Raw genomic sequence first — 18,885 nt, 5'->3', positions numbered from 1 at the left:
ATCTCAGTCTTGAATATACTCAACGATTGAGCATCCACAGCTTACACTCTACTCCTGGGGTTGGGTGTGGGGGTGATAGGGGAAACCCCCAGCTCCTTCACCAGCACCTTCTCTAATTCTCTACTATCCCTTCTCTGGCCATCCACCTCTGACATTGCACTTCTGTTGGCTTGCTCAGTAGCTCCCTTGCTCCATCAAGTCCCTTACAACTTCTCAACCCAGCTGTTCTCCCTACTACAAATCATATCTTTGCACCCTGAAATTTGAGGGCCACATACTTCAGTGCAATTGGCACATAATTCTTTTTTGGCCAGATTGCAATATCACCTCCATGGACTGTGTCCTCTTACCCCATCCAATCCCTTTACCCACCACCGCCCCCCCCCCACTGTGATACAGGGATAGTAAGGATAATCTCAAACTTTTTTTTATGAATAATCCCCATCCAGTCCATTTCTCTGCCTCTGCCTCTTCCATCCTTCCCTCCAATGTCAGTTGTTAGGAGCTCATGGATTCTTTTGTATCTGTGAACCTATCCACTGTGGTTGTCATCTGCTATGACCTATTCCAGCCAGAACCCCACATCACTGTAGATTCTCCCTCTTTGCCTTCAAACCCTCTCCTCCATGAGACTTCACTGCACCCTCAGCCCCCACCATCCTAATTCCTGACCATTCAGCTATCTTTCTTTGGCCCAATGTTCACTAACACTGTAAAGGGAGTCTTTTACAATATCACTGCTTTCCTCTACCCTCCCCCAAAAGTTCCATCATCAGACCCCTCCTCTAAAATCTACCCTTGACATCTTTGTCCTCTTCAGTGATCCTACTTTTTCTGTCCAAAGTTCTTGAATGACCCTTCACCATGCAACTTTGACTTTACTTACTCGCCACCTATTGTTCACTCCTCCTTCAGTCCAGTTTCCATCTGGTCTGCATCACTAGACCATCCTGGTCAAAATCACCAACTGATTATGGTGTGTTACCTATCCATAGCTTTCAACAAGGTGTCGACCATTTCATCCTTCTCATCTGTGATACTGTTCGACTCCTACTCTGTCCCAATGTGACCTACTCCCGGAGGACAATTTTTTAATATATATAATCTCCCAAAATCCTGAGTGTTGAGTTTGACCATGTAAGGGAGCTTACTGGACTAATGACTTATCATTGCTAGTTCAGTTTCCATACCCTGTAGGGCTCAATAATTCCTGATGCATACATGAAGGAGAAGAGAATAGAGGAATGTGGGGAACAGGAGTAGGCTATCAAGCCCCACGAGCCTTTCAGTGAGATCTTGGCTGATCTGTATCCTAACTCCATCCACACACCTTGGCTCCAAATCCCTTCATACCCTTGGCTAGCAAAAATCTATCTATCTCAGATTTAAAATTATTAATTGAGCTAGCATCTACTGCTTTTTGTGGGAGAATTCCATACTTCTACCACCCTTTGTGTGAAGAAGTGTTTCCTAACTTCTCTCCTGAATGGCCTGGCTCTGATTTTAAGGTTATGTCCCCTTGTCTTAGACTCCCTCACCAGCAGAAAAAGATTCTTTCTATCTACTCTATCAATTTCTTTCAAAATCCTAAAAAACCTCAATCAAATCACCCCTTAACCTACTATATTCAATACAAGCCTAATTTATGTAAAATCTCCTCATAATCAGGGTGGGAAGAGGTTATTAGATTGGGTTACTAGATCAATTAGGCTCAATGGCCTGTTTCTGTGCTGTAGATTCCATGTTAATCGATGTAATCCTATTTAGCTAGTTCTTTCCTACAAGCTCCCCATTAAACACTTCTTTTAAAAACACAAAACTAAGTTCATTCTTTATAATTTTTTTAAAGTATTAATGCTTCTTAAGAGGAATTTTTTCATCTGAATTGCAATATTACCCAACTCCGAGAGGAAAAACATGGTTATTTGTTGCATTTTGTGTTTTATGTTTCAAAACTGCTAACCCAAGGCTACCTGGGAACAGACATTTTGTACAGAATCCTATTTCCCACCTCCTTTTCTCTCCCCTCTCTCCACCTCCCCCCACCCCCTGGCCTTATTTGTGATGTCTCTGAAGTGGAATTTGTACCCAGAATGTTGGTTCTCTTGTTACCCTAGCCCAAGTGTTAATTAATTTATAACCTTTGGCATCCCATGATATTCAAATTCTATCCCATTCAAATGGGTATAGCTACTTTAATTTCAAGCATTACAGTTTACCACATACATATAGTTGTGCATTGTAGCTAATCCAAGCAAGCTCCTCAATTATCACATCCCTCTCCATTGTCCCTGCTTTGTATTTGTACTGTACAATGTACAGTAAAATGTTCTTCATTTGAAACAAAATCTTCCCTATTGTCAAATGTTTTGTGCAGAGCTTGAAATAGTTTTACATATTAATATGGCAATTATTAGATTTTAATATTCCTGGTGCTAACAATGTATAAAAGTGGACTAAACAAAAACAAGGAAGCCACTTTGGGCTTGGTAAATACTGTCTAAGATCTTGAAACGTGACTGCATTTTCAGATGGTATCTTTGGTTTTCTTTTTGTCCAGGGCAAGTAGAGTGATGTTTTATAGTTGGTCAAAGGACTTTCCTTTTGTAAGAAATACTCTGAATCCATTTTAAGATTTGCGCACATAATCTAGGCCGAAACATCAGTGTGGTACTGAGGGAGGGCTGCACTGTCGGAGATGCTGTCTTTCAAATGAGATGTTCGACCGAGACCCCTGTCTGCCGTCTCAGGTGGACGTAAGAAGATCCCACGGCATTATTTCGAAGAAGAGAAGGGGCGTTCTCCCCAGTGTCCTGGCTAATATTTATCCCCAACCAACATCACTAACACAGATTATCTGGTCACTTATCTCATTGCTTTATGGGACCTTGCTGTGTGCAAATTAGCTGCCAAGTTTCCTACATTACAACAGTGATTACACTACAAAAGTACTTCATTGGCTGTAAAGCGTTTTGGAACGTCCTGATGTCGTGAAAGGCACTATATAAATGCAAGTTCTTACGAAGTATAATTGAACATCTGATCATTCTCAGGAACTCATCCAGCTCTCTTTTGAATGCTTGCAGTGGCAATGTGTTCCAGAGGTCAACGACTCCATTAAAAGCAGTACCTCTTAACATCTAAGCTAGTTCTATGCTTACGTAACTTATATTTGTGCCCCTGTCCTCCCTAACCTATCTATATTTTGAATAGCTTCTCCACTAGGATCAGGTTTAATCCTTCCATTGTGGTGAAGTCCAGTCAAATCTCCTTGAGCTCTACGCATTTCTCGAGTAAGAAGCCCCAGCTCTCTCAGCCTATCATGGTACCTAGTTTGGGGTCCTGCAGTTAACAATCCAGAGGCCCTTCTTTGAACCTTTTCCAGGGCCTTTATATCACCCACCATGTGAGGGAACCAAATCTGGACACTGTTCTAGATGACACCTGATCATCTGTAACCAGTTCCTTATCTAACCCAAAATCTGCCTGCTCACCAATCCCAAGGACTTATTTATTAGCCTTTTGTGTAGCACTTTGGTAAAGACTTTCTTGAAAAGCAAGATATACAACGCAAGTTGCTGTTGCATTTAAGGATGTGTGTATTTTATATTAAGTCTATTTAAATCTTTTTAAAGGGGAATGAAAGAGTGCTTTTTGTGCCTATTGTGTTTTGAAAAAATATCCTTGGTTTTTTTTCCCCCATTTTACTCTTTGAATTTTTTCACCTCCCTTTTCTTTTCCTGAAGACACTGACTTTTTGTTGGTATACAGCTCCACAGGCGCTAATCACTGGTGCATCACTAAAGTGACCTTTTCCTATTCATGTGCGAGTTTTGACAGTGAGTGTCAGCAACCTATTTCGTGATTGGCGGGGGGGCATCCCAGTCGAGCCAAGCCTGATTCAGTCCTCAACTGGCATCAACATGCTGTACATCAAGCACAGTTTACCGGATAGTGATCAGGGACAGGAGCATTGACCAGTTTTCTCTTCCCTGACGCAAGGGTCCTGAAGCTAATTGGAGCATTCCTACTGCTGCCCAAACTTGTCATAGACTGGAGATAGAACCTAGAATCTGGAACCTCCTTGGTCTGAGTGGCTGTTACTTACTGGATATGTTTCCTGAGCAATCTGAAATGCTGCATTCACAGTTTCAAATATCAGAAGTTGAGTGGAATGGGCCTATACTCTCTGGAGTTTAGAAGAATGAGAGGTGATCTCATTGAAACATACAAGATTCTGAGGGGGCTTGACAGGGTAGATGCTGAGAGGTTGTTTCCGCTGGCTGGAGAGTCTAGAACTAGAGGGCATGGTCGCAGGATAAGGGGTCGGCCATTTAAGATTGAGGTGAGGAGGAATTTCTTCACCTGAGGGTTGTGAATCTTTAGGATTCTCTACCCCAGAGGGCTGTGGATGCTGAGTCGTTGAGTATGTTCAAGGCTGAGATGGATAGATTTTTGGACTCTAGGGGAATCAAGGGATATGGGGATCGGGCAGGATAGTGGAGTTGAGGTTGAAGATCAGCCATGATCTGACTGAATGGCGGAGCAGGCTCGAGGGGCCATGTGGCCTACTCCTGCTCCTATTTCTTATGTTCTTATGTCTTATTCTAAATGAGCCTGCCTTGCTAGTCTGCTGTCTCTAGGCTGCTCCAGTGATATCGCTACTTGGAGGTGTGCAAACAATTAGTGGATCAGTTCTGGGAAGCCTGTTCATCTGTGATGTCACCAAAATAAATTTCGCATTGTAGCTCTCCGATTTGCAAGAAATGTAACTTTTTTTTTATAAATGTTTTTCTATGTACATTGTTTTTTCATCAGCTCCTTTTTAAGGTAGTAAAACATGCTAAGATGCAAAATGGGAACTGAGCAGTGGTGGAGAGCAAAAGTTAGGAGATTGAAGACATGATCAAAGAGTAGATTTTGAGAAAGCTATTGAAGGTGTGTGTGGGTGGGTGGAGGTGAAGATAGCAATGCAGAAGGGTTTAGGGAGAGAGTTCTAGCATCTGGACCCAAGAAGGCTGAAAGTCCTGCCACAAAGAGGGAGCAGAGGAAGGGGATGCAAAGGAGACCAGAGTGGGAAGAGCATTCACCAGCATGTATGCCTGAGGCAGCAGAAGTAGGGAATTGGAGATGAAGACATGGATTTGGAATTCATAGCATTAAGAAACAGCAGGTTGGTGAGAATGAGTTTAAAAAATACTTCAAACAGAAAATTCTCTTTCTCCCCTCTGCCCCAGAACTTTCCCTCTCCTTGAAATAAACATAAACTTCATGTTTATTTTCAGTACTGTACTAACTACATGAACTTCATGTAGTTAGTGCAGCACACACTGTTCCTAACCGTTTTAAAGTTCAGTATATATGATTACATTTAAGGAATAAATTACCTAAGTTGAGGTTCTAGATGGTATCTATAATTATTTAGACTTAAATGTAAGGAGCATGATTAAGAAATTTGCAGATGATTCAACCACACGGCCAATTTTTGTTGGTGAGGAGGAAAGCTGTAAACTGCAGAAAGATATCAATGGACTGGTCTGGTGGGTGGAAAAGTGGCAAATGGAATTCAATCCAAAGAAGTGTGAGGTAATGCATTTGGGGAAGGCAAACAAGGCAAGGGAGTACACAGTATCCTCCTATTTATTGAGGTGTAGAGGAATAAAGGGACCTTGGAGTGCATGTCCACAGATCTCTGAAGGTGGCAGGTCAGGTAGATAAGGTGGTTAAGAAGGCACACGGTATACTTTCCTTTATTAGCTGACACATAAAATATAAGAGCAGGGAGGTTATGCTAGAACTGTGTAAAACATTGGTTAGGCCACAACTTGAGTACTGCATACACTTCCGGTCACCACAATTCAGGAAAGATGTGATTGCCCTAGAAAGAGTACAGAGAAGAATTACGAGGATGTTGCCAGGGCTGGAGAATTTTAGCTATGAGGAAAGATTGGATAGGTGGGGTTGTTTTCTTTGGACCTGAGGAGGCTGAGGGGTGATTTAATTGAGGTGTATAAAATTGAGGGGCCTAGATAGAGTGGCTAGGAAGGACCTATTTCCCTTAGTAGAGGGGTCAATAACCAGGGGGCATAAAATTAAAGTAATTGGTCGAAGGATTAGAGGGGAGCTGAGGAGAATTTTTTTCACCCAGATAATGGGGGTGGGTCTAGAACTCGCTACCTGAAAGGGTGGTAGAGGCAGAAACTCTCATCAAAGTACTTGGCACTTGAAGTGCCATAACCTACAAGGCTATGGACCAAGTGCTGGAAAGTGGGAATAGGCTGGGTAACTGTTTTTCGACCGGCACGGACATGATGGGCTGAATGGTCTCCTTCTGTGCTGTAAATTTTCTGTTTCTAAGGTGAACTTTATAAATGTAATGCATGTAAAATACTATTCTAGACACAACATTTCTCTGGCAGTGCGTATCAGGATTTGATTAATTCTTAATGTTACGATGTAGAAATTAATAACGTCGTTAATTCAACAGCTTTGCAGTGGATAGTGCTGTTTTTGTTTTGGACTAGTCTCAAGCTAAAACAATAATGCATGGCCTGACTTTGCAGCTATCTGAATAAACTCAAGGAGGGTGGAATTTTTCTAAAAATGCCGAATAATGTGTAACTGATCTTGATTCTCAGAAGTTTTTCGTCAGCGTATGTAGATTTAGTCGGGCTGATTTCATGTGATCAAGCTTGTGGGCATATTTGGCAAAGGTTTTAGGACTTGACCTATCCTCACTACTTTTTTCTGATCTTTTTGTAGATGCTTCCTGAAGAAGGAGGCATATTATAAACAAATCTTTTAAAATTTTTGTTGGGGGTGGGGGAACACTTCCGTGGTTTTTATAGAATGAATCATAGAATGGTTACAGCACAGATGGAGGCCATTTGACCCATCGAGCCCATGCCGGCTTTTTGTAAGAGCAATCCAATTAGTCCCATTCCCCTGCTCTTTCCCTGTAGCCTTGCAAATTTTTTCCCTTCAAGTATTTATCAAATTCCTTTTTGAAAGCCACGATTGAATCTGCTTCCACCATCCTTTTCTGGCAACGCATTCCAGATCATAACTACTTGCTGTGTTTTTAAAAGAGAGTTTTTCCTCATGTCACCTTTTGCCAATCACCTTTTTAAAGGTGGGGTGGAAAACACATTAAGGGAAAAGACTTCTTTATTTAAGGAGTGAACCAGATCATTGTTTCCTTCAAGCCCCACTCTGGGACGTGAGCACATAAATTTAGGCTGACACTTCAGGACAGTGCTGAAGAAGTACTGCATTGTTGGAGGTGCTGTCTTTCAGGTGGGATTTTAAACTGGAGCACTATCTGCCTCTTCAGGCAAATGTAAAAGATTCTATGGCAGCTTTTTCAAAGAGGAGCAGGGAATTCTGATGTCCTGGCCAACATTCAACCAATAAATTAACTGGTTGTTCACCTCATTGCTGTCTGTGGGACTTTGTTACGTGCAAATAGGCTGATGTGTTTTCGTACGTAACAGTGTCTACACTTCAAAAAGTAATTCATTGGCTGTAAGATACTTTAGGAAGTTCTGAGGAAGTGGTAGATTCTTATATAAATGTGCCAATTTTGCATTTTGTTTCTCTGGTATCCTCCAACTTTTGAACTGTGGGTCTTTGTGTATTTGTTTTTTTTTCTATTTTCTCCTATACACCCATGAAGTCATGTACTTATGTTGGAGTATAATTGCATGCACAAAGGTGTCCTGGATAAGTTTTCCAAGTGACCATTCTTAATATGTATGCCAAAGTGGTGACTATTTACATGCTATTCAAGCATTAGGGCATCACAGCCAAGTCTTGTCCTTGCCTAACATTCACAAACATACATTTCCAGCAGTAGATACTGGGCAGCGATTAGGAGGGACGACCAGAGTGTCCCAAAAGTGCTGGGGCCAGTTGTAGCACTGTTAACGAGTTGGTTGGGGTTTTATTTCTGCAGCTTTATTTCTGCACTTCTAATTTGAAGTGGGTGTAGTAATAGGTGTTTTAGTGAGTCAAATTACCAGTTTTTAAATACAGTATATTAATTGCCAATTTTTTGTAAAAGTTAGGAATTTAAGGATTCCATACCAAGAACAATATAGATTATGTAATTAAACATACAAGTTAATACAAAACTTAGAAATCCTTGACTGACTTTAAAGGTTCATGCTTTATCATACTGACCCAACCCAAATCACATCCATAAAATTCCCATGAGAATTTGTTCCACTATGACTCACTGTTCAGGCATGGATTTTTTTTTAAGGTAACAACTGTGCTATAGAATAGTAGAATGCAGGTTTTTGCTTGCAGTTTTGGATTTTTAATCTTAGCTATGCTGGCAAGCACAGGCATGAGCATAGGCTTGCCACTCTGAGACAAAAAGAAAAAGAATATTTCGCCGTTGTGCACTATGCTTGCGCTTCCTAGTGCCTGGTTTAAGAGTGATCGAAGACAATAGTGTCCCTGTCCTTTTGTCCAGGAAATGTGTGTACTGGTAGGGGAATCGAGAGAGAAAAAAGAAAACTAAAAATGCAGTCTTGTATGGGCTTGCACTATACTTGGCAATAAAACATGTGACAGGTATTTTAATTAGACATAACTAATGCAAAAAAAAAATCCAAGCTAACATTGGGGTTATGCTATAGACAATCAGATCATCATAAGAGGGTAAGGTAAGTTGGTTTACGAAGAAATAGGAAGGCCAAAGTAAAATCAGTGACTTCAATACAAATGAGATAGAAATGCTACAGAGGCTAAAAGGGTTCAAAAATAAATTTCTAGGGATAATTGGTATTTATCCCAGGGTGCTGAAAAAGAGATGAGGTATGTAAGACACTGAATTATTACGATGGAGTTTCTGGATAGTGGGGAGGTACCAGTGAATTTAAAACGGGCCATTGTTGTGCCCATATTCAAAAAGGGCGACAGAACAGAGACACTGGCAACAATCTTACTTCCATTCCATATAAATTAATGGAATCGATTTTTCAGGAATAAACTGGAGGATTATTGTCAGGATTCAGTGGGGAAGATCGTGTCTGACCAACGTCCTTGATGACTTTGAGAAAGTGATATCCCAAGTGGACTGTGGAAAACCATATGCTACTGTACCTAGACTTCCAAAAGGCATTTGACAAAGTTCTGTGGGAAAGGCAATTAGTCATACTCAAAGCTGTGGGGATTCAGCATAAACTCTGAGAATGGATAATAAGCTGGCTGAATAGTAGAAAACAAGTAATCATAGAGTGTCATTGGGTTGGTTTGGTGGGGGGAAGAGAAAGAAGAGGTGGGATGCCCAAGGGCTTGGTGTTGGGACCACTGCTATTTCTGATTTACATAAATGACCAGGATTAATAAACTGTCAAGCGAGTCACATTTGCTGATACCAAACTGGGAGGGTCAGTGGCATTGCACCTCAAACTACAACTCACATTTATGTAGTGCCTTTAACATAGTAAAAGTGCTTGACAGAGGCACAGGGGTAAACAATGAAGCTGGCTGTCATTGGTGTATGTGTGGAAGCTGTGCCTTGTCTGTGGAAGATGTTGCTAAGAAACAGGTAGGGGAGGGGGCCAAGGTGGCCTCTTGGACTCCAGAGGTGATGGGGTGGGGGTGGAAGAGAAGCCATTGATAGAGATGTTCTGGCTTTGATCGGATAGGTAATAGAAGAGCCAAGCCAGGCTAGTCACATTGAGCTGGACAGCAGGGACGCGGCATTCGAGAAGGATTGTGTCATCAACCTAGTCATGGGCTGCTGACGGTGAGGAGGGATATTGCACCAAGGTCACTCGCACTCAGTCATTTGTGACTGATTAGGGCAGTTTCAGTGCAGTGGGAGGGATGGAAACCTGATTAGTAGATTGTGAACGTAATAAGTATGCTGACGGAACAGTGGCAAATGAAATGTAATGCAGACAAGTGCAAAGTACTGCATATAGGTTGGAAAATCGAATGGTGTTGAAATAGCTAAAGATGAACTAGCGTGTCCAAGGAGTTTTTGTATGTTTTTAGCATCAATGCTACTATCAATAAAGCCAATGGAATGTTCAACTACATAGCCAAAACAGTTGAATACAAGTCAAAGGAATTCATGATCAAACTGTATGTATGGTACTTTGGTCAGACTGCACCTTGTGTACTGTTAAGTTCTGGTCACCAAGACACAAGGGAGACCTTCAAGTGCTGGAGGCAATGCAGAGAAGAGCCATGTGGCTGATCCTTGAGTTGTGAAGAAAGATCAGAGAAATTTGTACTTTCAAATTGGAAAGGAGGAATCTGAAAAGTGATTTTATATAAGTGAATAGGTATATGGAAACAGTAAATCTGGATTATTGCTTCATATTTAATTGCAAGGGTAGAATAAGGAGACATGGGTTTAAACTATTAAAGGGCACATTTAGGATTGATATCTAGAAATTCTTCAGATACAGTACTTTGCACTTTTCTGCAATAAATTTCAGCTGCCAGATGGAATGGACTCCTGCATAGAGTAGTGAAGGCAAGAACCCTGGAATTATTTAGCACAATTAGATGCTGCATGGGGGGAACTGCAAGGACCTTCTGGATGGATGAATTAAGATGGGCCAAATGGCCTTCCTCGTCTGTACTTATCTTGTGGTCTTATAATTTGAAAGTACAAAGCTGGACAACGAATTGGCAAATTACTTCAGCATACATTAATGTTATAAGATCACAAAATCCTGAAACCATGTGTGTGGACAATGTACTTGTCAAAAATCAGGGGTGATTTCACTTGATCTCCCTCCATTGAATAAAGGTCAGGACCTGAATTGGAAGTATTGCTCAAACTATGTAACAAGGCAGGAAGCTAAAGCAATTTCCTTTTTGTTGCAGTAGAGTCACTTTTATTTCCCCCCCTCTTTATTTGGCGGTTTTCTCTTCTGCTTCTCATGCCTGTGATTCGAGAACTTGTGTTTTGGTGTGGATATAGTGTCATCTAGTACTGCGTCATGCTTGGCAATCCAAACTTATGCAATAAAATGCCTTCAAGCACAATGATTGCGCAACTCCAGACATTTCAGAAAGATTTAACCTTTTTGTTCTGGTTGGTGTTCTGGTCAAACACTAGAATGTTTTTTTGTCCTTACCTCACATTTATGTAATACTCAATGAAAAGAAATCAGCCAGCATTCTGAGTCCCATTGAGTGTATCCCTGCTGGACTGTGCTGTCCGTGGAGGATGAGTGAGACAAGGGTGGGATTCGACTGTGACTTTGTCCTCTGTCTAATATGGCTAAGATAGAGGGAAGGGGAAGGAAAGTGTGAATGCCAGAAATACATAGGCCAACATCTGAAAGATAAAGCACAGATGGATATTCTTCATCAGAACTGGAAAATGTGAACACGCAGACCCCTTAACAGCAGGGTGTGCTAGCATGTGTTTTTAATGGGCCGATACAATGTGACTGCAGGTAACCTATAAACAATTACAATACAGTTTGCTGGGATGTTAGCAGGGTTGAGGTTGGGGTTACAGTTGTGAGGGGAGACTTGGTAAGTTGGGGATTTTTTTTGGAACTGGCAAGATAAAAGGATGACCTGTTGGAGTTTTTCCAGATTGGCTTACTTCGGTTCCTATATTGACATTCAGCCCCTTGAGCCAGTTCTGCCATTCAGTTAGATCATGGTTGATCTGTATCCAATTCCTTTTATCCACCTTGGCTCCATTACCTAATACCCTTACCTAACATATCTATCCATTTCAGTGAAGAATGTCAATAAGGTAGGCAAGTGGTAGATTGTTTCCAGTGATTGTTTTTACAAGATAGTGATGTGAGCACAAATTTAGGATGATCAGAAAAAGAATTAAAGGGGTAATTAGAAAACAGTTCTGTGGAGATTGTGGTGGTGGTGGTGGTGGGGGGGGGGGGGGGGTTAGAATGTGGAATTCTTTGCTGCAAATAACTGTTGCAGCAAATTCCAGCAATTAGCCAGTTAGCCTAACATCTGTTGGGAAATTATTAGTCTGTAATTAAAGACTTAACACCATTGAAAATTTTGAGCCGATCAGAGAGATTCAGTATGGGTTTGTAAAGGGTAGGTCATGTTTGATGAACCTGATTGAATTTTTTTGAAGAGGTGACTAAAGTAGTGGACAGGGGAATGTCTATAGATGTTGTTTATATGGAATTTGAGAAGGCATTCAATAATATTCCTCTTAAGAGACTGTTAATACATTGAACTTTAACTTAGGGCAAATTTATTGACTTGGTTGGGAAATTGGCTGAGTGGCAGGAGACAGAGTAGGGATAATGGGCAGGTGCTCAAATTGGCAGGATGTGACTAGTATCCCACAAGGATCTGTTTTGGAGCCTCAACGATTCCCTGTATTTATTAATGACTTTGATGACTGGATAACCAGCCACATATCCAAGTTTGCCATTGCCACTAAGGCAGCATTGGAAGCATAAATTTACAGAGATATTAATAGATTAAATGAATAGGCAAAACTGTGGCAAGTGGATTTCAATGTAGGCAAGTGTGAGGTCATCCACTTTGAACCTAAAAAGGATAGATCAGAGTACTTTTTAAATAGTGAAAAGCTCAAAACAGTGGAGGTCCAAAGAGACTTAGGGGTCCATGTACATAGATCATTAAAATGTCATGGACGGATACATAAAATAATCAAGCAGGCTAATGGAATGCTGGCCTTGTATTCTAATCCTCTAGATAAAAAGAGGGTAGAAGTTATGCTACAGCTATACAAAGCCTTGGTTAGACCACACCTGGAGTACTGTGTTCCACACGTTTAGGAAGGATATATTGGCCTTGGAGGGAGTGCAGCATAGATTTACTAGAATGATACATGGACTCCAAGGGTTAAATTGAGGCAAGATTACACAAATTAAGGTTGTATTCTTTGGCATTTAGAAGATTAAGGGGCGATTTGATTGAAGTTTTCAAGATTTCAAGGGGAACTGATGGCGTAGATAGAGAAACTGTTTCTGCTGGTTGGGGAGTCTAGGACTAGGGGACATAGTCTAAAAATTAGAGTCCGGTCTTTCAGAAGTGAAGTTAGGAAACACTTCTACATGCGGTACAACTTCTACATGGTAGAAGTTTGGAACTCTCTTCCGCAAATGGATGCTTGCTCAATTGTTAATTTTAAATTTTGAGATTGATTCTTAACCAAAGGAATTATGGGGCTACGGTGGGTATATGGAGTTAGATCACAGATCAGCCATGATCTCATTGAATGGTGGAACATGCTCCAGGCTAAATGGCTTACTCCTGTTCCTATGTTCCTAATTCTTTTTAAAATGGAATTGGATTGATAGAAAAAGATAAATATTAAGTGTGGGGAGCAAGAAAGAGTGGGATTAGAGTAGGTAGAGAAAAACATTAATGCAGACTTGATGGGCTGAACGGCCTGTTTCTGTGCTGTAATATTCTATGGTATGTATATTTAAAATATTTGAGCAGCTTGTACAATATTAGAAAATATCTAATGTAAGAAGTAGCAATTCAGGCTACCCCCCAATTTTTTTTATTCATGCCTTGCTCAAAGTCAGCTTCTGTAAGCAAGTGCTTTTGTTAAAGATAGTTAGTTCAATGTTATCCACATTACCTGAACATAGGAATTGCTAGATGAGAAAAGACCAAGGTCCATCTAGTTTGCCTTCTACCATCTTGGTAGTCACATAATACAACGATAGCATAGTTGTTGACTAATCATAGCAATTGATCTCAATCAATTGGTCTACAACAGACCCAGACATGTAGTGAAGAAACCTCTTGGGACTAGTAGGAGTTGGGAGGTTGAGGCAACTTGTTTGTTCTTGGGTTCTGGGAGTTAGTTAAATGGTTTTAAATAAAACAAACAATTTCCCTAAAATTTGTTGTCTCTGGTCTGTTACAACCATGCAGTAGACCTGACCATTTGTTCTTTTATTGCACTTCTGTTTCCTGAAATATTTTGCTCCTTATCCCTCCCTGCTCTAGAATCTTACAGCACAGAAGGAGGCCATTTGGCCTGTCGTGCCTGTGCCAGCTCTTTGAAAGAGCTATCAATTTAGTCCCACACCCCAGCTTTTCCCCCATAACCCTGCAAATGAATCGTCTTCAAGTACATGTCCAATTGCCTTTTGAAAGTTCCTATGGAATCTGCTTCCACCACCCTTTCAGGTAGTGCATTCCAGATCTTAATTAAAAAATTGTTCATTTCCCCTCTAGTGCTTTTGCCAGTTATTTTAAATCTGTGACCTCTAGTTACCAACCCACTTGCCAGAGGAAACAACTATCAAAACCCCTCATAATTTTGAATACCTCTATTAGGTCTCCCCTTAACCTTCTCTGCTCTAAGGAGAACAATCCCACCTTCAATCTCTCCACATAATTGAAGTCCCTCATCCCTCATATCATTCTGATAAACCACTGCACTCTATCCAAGGCCTTGACATCTTTCCTAAAGTGAGGTGCCCAGAATTGTACACATTACTCATGCAGAGGCCTAACCAGTGATTTGTAAAGGTTTAGCATAACTTCCTTATTTTTGTATTCGGTGCCCCTATTTACAAAGCCAAGAATCCCATACGCTTTCTTAATGGCCTTATCAACATGCCCTGCCGCCTTTTAAAGATTTGTGAACAGGCAGCCCCCTCAACTGTTCCTTCATGTTCTTCCCAAAGTGCTTCACTTCACCGTTATCTGCATTAAATTGCATCTGGCATGTGTCTGTGCATTTCACCAGTCTGTACGTCTTTCTGAAGTCTGCTACTGTCCTGCTCACTACTTATTATGTTCCCAAGTTTTGTATCATCTGCAAACTTTGAAATTGTACTCCCTATACCCACACCTAGGTCTATTTATATATATATATATATATATATGATGTGGAGATGCCGGTGATGGACTGGGGTTGACAATTGTAAACAATTTTACAACACCAAGTTATAGTCCAGCAATTTTATTTTAAATTCACAACCTTTCGGAGGCTTGCTCCTTCGTCAGGTGAACGATGTGAAAAAAGTTCACATCGTTCACCTGACGAAGGAGGAAGCCTCCGAAAGCTTGTGAATTTAAAATAAAATTGCTGGACTATAACTTGGTGTTGTAAAATTGTTTACAATTATTTATATATAGAGAGCTCCAGCAAAGCAGTGGTTTCTGTCTTTCCTCCCCCACTCCAAACCCAGTTAAGGAAATATGAATTTTGTGCTGTGCATGGATATACATGTTGGTTGTATTGTAGGTGTGTCTTGAGTCGCATTTATTTTGGACTTTTATTTCCACAGCGAGCAAAGTAAACTCTGCCTGCCTATTTGTGATTCCTTGACAATCTATTCTTTGTATAGTTTTGTAGATATTTTCACTCATCCAGCAACTGAATTACAGTAACTTTTCAGTAAGCTTACTTTAGGTGGCTACATATAGTGTCAATTGACTTTGCACCTTGTGGAAGTACATTGTGGCAGCTGAAATAGCACCGTAATTGATGCATGGCAGTATTGCCAGTGTTTGTAAACTGTAGCCAATGATAAATGTGCTATAAATTAACATCTGTAAGCTTTTTGTCTAGGTTGCCAGTGAGTTTAATAGATTGCTTCTTTCTTGATTGATTCAAACAGTAAATCCAAAGATTCTTGAACCAGATTGAAGTGCCATATTTTCTGCTCTTCAGGTTGACTGTAAATTGATGGTGATTATACATTTTTCTAAAGAGTGGTACCGAGGCCACTGACTTGTAACTAAGAGTAATTTTATTGCTGTATTAAATACACCAATTTTTATTTAATTGACATTTTAAACACAGGAATTGTGATGAATTAAGTTCTGCTAGAAACAGAAAATGCTGAAAATACACAGCAGGCTTGCAAACATCTGAAAAGGTAAAAAAGATAAATAAGCATTTTTCATAGAATTGAAAGGGAAGCTTGGTGAGGCACTTCATTCTACTTTCAAGTTCTGTCAAAGGGTTTGTACCCAAAACATCAACTTGTTTCCTGTTTCCAAATGCTGATTGACCTGCTCTGTTTCTAGCTTTTTTTTTTGTTTTTATTTCAGATATTCCACATTTGCAATTTTCTTAATCTGAATAACTATTTTCAGCATTATTTTAAAAGAATTTTTGCGATCTCTGCATGGTGGTCAATTCTCTTTTTTTCTTTTTTTTCCTCTCACTCTCGCAACTGTTACATTTCACTTAATTTGACCATGCTTTTGCTTGAGTACATCCCAGCTCCTTAATGCAAATGCAACCTGTCTCTTCTACTTGGGCTATTAATCCTTCAGTAAGTGCTTATTGTAGATGGAAAAACACTGCCACTAAGTGTAAATAACATTATATTCCAGTACACTCTTTCTGCTCGCAGCAGATTACACACTTTTTCAGGAATGCATGATTTGTATACTCTGTTTACTGACCAGCTGCTTTTCCACCCACGTTCTGATTCTTTGATTCAAAAGAACCCGTGGGGTGAAGAGAAATTTGGGTGTATGTGTGTGTAAATCAAATTATTCTTGAAACTGGTGAATATGTTGCATGAAAGTAGGAAAACAATTTTCTATTTTAAAAGGAAGAGCAGATGTGCTTCAATTTTATGGGGTAAACATTTTTGAAACTACTGTTGGATACTGTGGCTTTCATTATCACATAGGCTCAATTGCACGTGTAATGTAAATTAAGTTGGGTTTTGTTTTTTTGAGGTGCATGATTGATCCATTCGGTTGACTAGGTTACTTTGCTTCATTTAATTGCACATAGCTGTTTCTAACAGTGCTTATTCACAGCCTTTTTATTTCCCTCCTCATTCCCACTGGACTTCCACGGTGTACACTGTGTCACCAGTTCCACTGGGCACTAATGTGTACAGTTACATGTGGCTTTGTCATCTAATACATGGTATTAATGAGTTACAAAGTAGACATGATACATTCCACTGAGGTCATATCAAAATGTCATTGGGATTGACTTTTTTTTAAAAAAATGCCTCGTTCCACTTTTTTTTTCCTTCTCTACCTTTTTCAGATACAGAACTAAATTAGAATGGAGCACCCCTACTTTGATGCCAGGCCTGTAATCAGGAAAATTCAGCATAGTTGTGATGTTCAAGCTGTATATTCCCATTTCAGCCTGATTTTCCTAATGACATTTGTCACCTTTGCAATTATATTGCTATTTGAAATCAAATGATGATGATAAAGCACTGTAGACTAGTTACGAGATGAGTTTAATGCAGTCTTAATTCATGTGGACACGGGTTTAGATCATGAATCTGCTCCTAAGAGTTAGTAGTCTCTCAATGGTAAATCGATTTAAGCTTATGCATCCTGATGTGGGCAGCACACTGGATCCTGCATTTTTTTTAAAACACTATTTGGAGTGTCACTATGCAGGCAGGTATGCATGTCATATGTTTGCATGTGCAGTGGTACTCCAAACTTTAGGGTGAAATAGGAACAAGCTATAACCAGAGTCCACTTCCTTAAATACCTCCTTAAGTAGGTTGGTTGTGCGGGAGGATCCTCCTCTCCTGGACCATGTTGGTTGCTGTTTGTCAGGTTATTGAGATTATTCCATGTTCTTTTCTCGAGTTCACGTCTAATGAATTCCATTAATTTGCCTAGTAGTGATGTAAGGCTAATGGATCTGTAGTTGCTTGGATCTGTTTTTGCCACCTTTTTTGAAAATGAGCCCGATTCCAATCGATTTAAGATCAGCTGGGCTCCTCCATAATGACTGGCAATATCTCACTTATCTTGGTCAAAGCATTGCAGGTTCACAGGTATCCCCTGTTCACACTAAACAATTTGAAGGAGTGTGCTACTTGCAACAATATTATAAAATATTGCCAAATAACAAATATAACCGGGTTAAACAGCATTCCAAGTAATTGAGCAGATGGACTAAGGTGTAGCAGCTGGATTTGGAATGCTGATGAATGTAAGATGATGTATATTGGTGAAGGAAACTATCAACAAAGCCACTTTTATACTGGCTTTAATTCTGATTCTGGTAGACCACTGTCTTTGAGCTGGCTCTCGGTGTTCAGACTAACTCCAGCTCACCTTAATCCAGTAGCAGACCCAGTGTTTTTATTTTACTTGCATAGTAGTAGAAATGTGGAGCAGATTCCCTGCAAAATAATGAATACTGTCTCAATTAACCTTTTTCAGTAAAGAGCTTCATATATGATTATTTATAAGAACATAAGAAATAGGAGCAGGAGTAGGCCATACGGCCCCTTGAGCCTGCTCTGCCATTCAATAAGATCATGGCTGATCATCTACCTCAACTCCACTTTCCCACCCTATCCCCATATCCCTTGATTCCCCGAGAGTCCAAAAATCTATCGATCTCAGCCTTGAATATACTCAACAACTGAGCATCCACAGCCCTCGGGTAGAGAATTCCAAAGATTCACAACTCTGAGTGAAGAAATTTTTCATCATCTTGGTCCTAAATGCCGACCCCTTATTTTGAGACAGTGACCCCTAGTTCTAGACTCTGCAGCCGGGGGAAACATCCTCGGAGTGTCTATCCTGTCGAGCCTTCTAAGAATTTTATACGTTTCAATGAGATCACCTCTCATTCTTCTAAACTCCAGAGAATATAGGCCCATTCTACTCAATCTCTCCTCACTGGACAATCCTCTCATCCCAGGAATCAATCTAGTGAACCTTCATTGCACCGCCTCTAAGGCCAGTATATCTTTCCTTAGGTAAGGAGAGCAAAACTGTACACAGTCCTCCAGGTATGGTCTCACTCGAGCCCTATATAATTGCAGCAAGACCTCCTTACTGTTATACTCCAACCCCCTTGCAATTAAGGCTAACGTACCATTTGACTTCCTAATTGCTTGCTGTACCTGCATGTTAACTTCTTGATTTGTGTACAAGACACCCAAATCCCTCTGACTACCAATG

At 40.3% G+C, this 18,885-nt stretch overlaps 1 protein-coding gene across 1 annotated transcript in view; it reads left to right on the top strand.

Annotated features, from left to right (window-relative positions):
* The window catches only part of LOC137331288 (E3 ubiquitin-protein ligase RNF13-like), a 234,398-nt gene that overhangs the window by 18,547 nt on the left and 196,966 nt on the right, over positions 1–18,885 (top strand). The gene's annotated exons all lie outside the window — the stretch shown is intronic.

This window comes from Heptranchias perlo, chromosome 13, assembly GCF_035084215.1.
Source record: "Heptranchias perlo isolate sHepPer1 chromosome 13, sHepPer1.hap1, whole genome shotgun sequence".
In the NCBI taxonomy this organism is placed as follows: domain Eukaryota; kingdom Metazoa; phylum Chordata; class Chondrichthyes; order Hexanchiformes; family Hexanchidae; genus Heptranchias; species Heptranchias perlo.
This window is presented reverse-complemented; position numbering and strand designations above follow the sequence as displayed.